Here is a 4,239-nt window from a genome sequence, read left to right on the forward strand (position 1 = left end):
GCCCAGCCCCTCCAGAAGCACTCTAACCCGGTCCTCCCCAACCTTAGGTCTGGAGGCGTTCCCCTCGAGTCTGTCTTGAATCACGGTGGGGGAGTCCTGGTCCCTGCACAAGAAAATGGAGGTGAAGAATTTGTTAAAGAGGTCTGCCTTCTCCTCTGGCACAACTGCCAGCTTGCCCAGCATATCTTGCAGAGGCCCCACATTTTCTGGCACCTTCTTCATCCTCCCTATATATTTGAAAAATGACTTTTTATTCTCTTTGATCTTGGACGCTAGTCCTAGCTCTATGTCCGCCTTAGCTTTCCTAACAGCCCCCCTACAGGCCACAGCAGTGGAGGTATACTCCTCTTTGGAGATCGCCTCCCCCTTCCACTGGGTGTACGCCACCTTTTTGGCAACCAGGCATTCCCAGATGTCCTTGGTGAGCCAGAGGGGCTTTTGGGCACTCTTGCTCCCCTTGCTTCTTGTTGGGATCATCACCTCTTGGGCCCTGAGTATCATCTCCTTAAGGAATGACCACTCATCTTGGGCACTGAGTTCCCCTGCCCTCAAGGACCTCAGTGCCTCTCCCACCAACCTCCTCAACTCGCTGAAGTTGACCCTCTTGAAGTCTAGGGCTACCGCCTTGCTGCAGGCCCTTGGCACACTGCGCTGGATGATGAATTCCAGCAAGCAATGATCGCTTTCACCCAGGTGGTCAAGGACCTGGAGCCCCCTTACCAGATCATCGCCTGTGGCCAGGACCAGGTCCAACAGGGCATTTCCTCTGGTGGGACTGTGCACCTCCTGGGTTAAGTGGAGGTCCTGTATCTTGGCCAGGAACCTCCTGGATCAGTCCGACCTGGCTGACTGCTCCTCCCAGCAGATGTTGGGGTAATTTAGATCACCCATGACAACTACATTCCTTGCTTTAAGTGTCTTTGCAAGCTGGCCCGAAAATTCACGTTCCAGCTCCTCCCCTTGGTTGGGGGTGTCTGTAGTAGACCCCCCCCCGTTAAATTTGGATGACATTTGCAGGAGTTGTAGCCTCTGAGAGCGTACAGCCTGCCAAGTTTCAAGAAGATTGGTGCAGGGAATTGGGGGGAACTACACCCCAAATTATTGAAAGCAAAACTTGTGTCACGTCTATGTGTTACAACACGGGGGGTGGGGGGCGTGAAAACTGCAGGGGTGGTGGCCCCTGGCGAATCCACAAAGCCTGGTTTCAAGAAGATTGGTGCAGGGGACTGGAGAGATCTGCACCCCCAGATGCTGACAGGCAAAACTTGTGACATAGATGACCCTGTGTGTGTTAAGGCGCAAAGGGCTGAAAACTGTAGGGATGGTGGCCCCTGATCAGGCCACAAAGTCTGCCAGCTGTTGAGGATATATGGGGAAACAGCTGGGGACGGAGGACGCCATCCTCTTTCCTGTCACGGGCCAGGAGTGGGGCCCAGCCGACACAGGTGCTGCCCCGGGAGCACAGGAGCCCATCTCGGGCCAGGGACCCTGGGAACACAGCCCCTGGAGTGCCCCCAAACCCATCTCTGCACCACAGACACGCGCTGATGCTCTCTCCCCCATGGCAGGTGTGGAGGTCCCTGCTCCCTGCACACCCGTGACACACACTTGCCATTTTGGTGTTCCCACCCGGCCCTGCAGGATAACCACTACGCCACGGCCCTCCCCATCCCTCCCAAGGTGCGGGGCCAGGGGAGCTCCCGCCACAGCCATGGGAAACATGTGGCCTCTTCCCCTTCACAGGCAGGCAGGGCCCACAGGAGACACACACGGGACTGAATGCCAAGGGGAAGTTTATTATCACAGCCTTGTGTTGGGACCATGCAGAGGAGGGGAAAGGAGACGCAGGAGCGCAGCAGAGCGAGAGGAGGCAGAGGAGAGCGGGACTGGCATGGTTGGGCACAGCAGTGTGGGGAGGGGGCACAGCAGGCCGGTTTGCAGGATGGGTCTCCTTGAAGAGCTGCCGGATGCAATGCGCTCAACGTCCCAGGAGCTGTTGTACTCCTGCAAGAGCAAGTGTCATTGTGAACCATTAGGGAGACCCTTTGAATGGGCCTCATGATCCCGGGGCAGGAGCACCCCTGTCTGGAAATCCCTGTCTGGAAATCAGGCCCCTGCAAAGGCCTCCATGTGGGCCCCTGAAATCACCCGTTCCAGGACAACCTGGGTCCAAGTCCAACCCAGGCTCCTGCTCCCACTCCAGTGCCTCCCCCTGTGGCCTTCCTCCCCATGGGCAGAGAAAGATGCTTTCTCAGGACAAGGGGAGACAGGCAACACCATCAGCTAAGGCAGCAGATCCTGCATATGCGAGGAGCATGATGAACCCACCCCCATGGCTTGTGGATAGAAGCTGTCCTACCTGTTTAGAGCTCGTACTTGCAGATGAAGGCTTTTTTCATTCTGCAGATACTATTATTCCATCTTTCATACCCTAGGAGACAAAACAGAAATTACCAAGGGGAGGGGACAGGCTGCATGTGATGCACTCCCTGCCTCTGACCCCTGCTCTAGGACATGATCCCAGGTCCTGTCGTTGACCCTGAGGCAGGGCAGAGTGAAGACAGCATCCAGAGCAGGAAGGGGTAAAGAGGAAAGGCCCCACATGCATGAGGCATGGGGGGAATGGCAGACCAGGCTCTGGGTGCACTTATGACTGACTGTGCTGCCCTTGACACAGTCCCTGGGAGAGGACGTGGTGCCCACAAGGCTGTTTCCAGGAAGAGAAACCAAGGACGGGAGTCTCAGGTCCCTTGGTGCCATCGGTGCCATCCAGTGTTGTTGCAAGGAAGCTGCGCTGAGTCCTGTTCCCTGGACACGGCACCATCCCACAGCAGTGCGCAGCTCCCTTGATCCGTGCCCAGCTCTGCTGTTCCAGCTGGACGCAGCCAATCCCCAGCCCTCTCTCCAGATGGGTTCAGGGAAGGGCACCTTGGGTCTCTCACTGTCTCCTGGCTTTTTTATTCTGGCACTCACACATGCAGTGCAGTCAGTGCCTGGCCCCTGCACACACATGCACACAGACATGCTATCCAACCACTGCTCCAGCCCTGGATTCTGCAGTCAGGTCCTAGGGACCACCTTGTTTTCTCTTTCTCTCTTCTTCTTCAGGCCTCCCTGCAGCCACTGCTCTGCCCGGTGGCTTCTCTCTCTTGCTCCGTGCAGAGCTCCCTTGTCTCTTCCACACAGCCAGAATCCAGGGTGTTTGCACTAGTGTTGCCACATGCACTCACCTTCCTGCACAGTCCACGACCCCTGCACACTTGCACAGGTGAAGGCAACATAGATATAACTAAACTAGATAGGCAATGAGCACAAGCTCTGGTGAACTCGTGTTCACTTCCAGGGGGGCTGTGAGAGGACAGCATGGAGCAGGATAGAAAGTGGAGGACTGATCTGAACACAGAGGTGTGAGAAGAGGAGGGAGAGGGAGGGGAGAGGGACAGTGCTGGGAGAAGCAAACAAGCCACCAACCCATGGACACAGACCGGGTCATGGAAGCTAACCCAGGGGTGGGGTAAGAGCCCGTAACCCCCGTTGAAACCCCACCTAATACAGTCTAGTGTGTGGATGATTTCTTGCTCAAATATTTCCCATTAAATGCATGTTCAAAATATATTATGGATAGGCTTTTGTGTGTTCATGCACATCTTGTAAAATTTGTAGTCCAGGAGAAAAGTCTGCACAAAAGCAGGGTCTATTCCTGGGTCCATCAGCGTCTCATAGCTTGGAGTCACAGCCTCCTACTTACGCATCTTTTCCATCAGCTCCACGCAGTACTCCACCCAGTTCAAATTGTAAGGTTCACCCTTCTTCCAAGCTGTGTAGTTGTATTTTGAGCCATCTGTCCATGTCCATGCTCCATTCTGCAAGAGGAGGGAAAGGTTAAGTAGGGAACATCCCCTGGAAATACATGCTAAGGGCACCTCCAAAAATCACAATGGCCACAATAGCCTGTGCTGCATGCTCAGCCTCAACTATTTGGTGCCTGAGCAGCTGAACATGGCTCTGACTAAGCCCACCCCTATCCCTGCTCAGCACAGCCCTTAGCCAGCAGGCTGTAGCACACCGGGGTGGCCCTGCCCTGCACCCAGCCTTGTGCCACATTGCCCTGGGAAGGGGCAGGCTAGTGGCTTGTGTCAGAAGGAGACAGAGCAAGAGGGAGCCTGACTGTCACCAGAAATGAGGCACTTTGTTCTGGAGGAAGGGAACCGGGTGCAGCAGCTTGCAGGACACAGTCAC

The 4,239-nt window shown here is 55.5% G+C and overlaps 1 long non-coding RNA gene across 1 annotated transcript; it reads right to left on the reverse strand.

The window, feature by feature from the left end:
- Positions 1–1,837: 1,837 nt before the first annotated feature.
- Positions 1,838–3,801, reverse strand: LOC112548785. The gene is made up of 3 exons (XR_003092361.1): positions 3,749–3,801; positions 2,360–2,431; positions 1,838–2,004 (listed from the first exon to the last, which is right to left on the reverse strand). It is a non-coding gene; the product is annotated as an uncharacterized LOC112548785 (long non-coding RNA).
- Between the last annotated feature and the right edge of the window lie 438 nt (positions 3,802–4,239).

The sequence above is a fragment of the Alligator sinensis genome, unplaced genomic scaffold, assembly GCF_000455745.1.
Source record: "Alligator sinensis unplaced genomic scaffold, ASM45574v1 scaffold1506_1, whole genome shotgun sequence".
In the NCBI taxonomy this organism is placed as follows: Eukaryota; Metazoa; Chordata; order Crocodylia; family Alligatoridae; genus Alligator; species Alligator sinensis.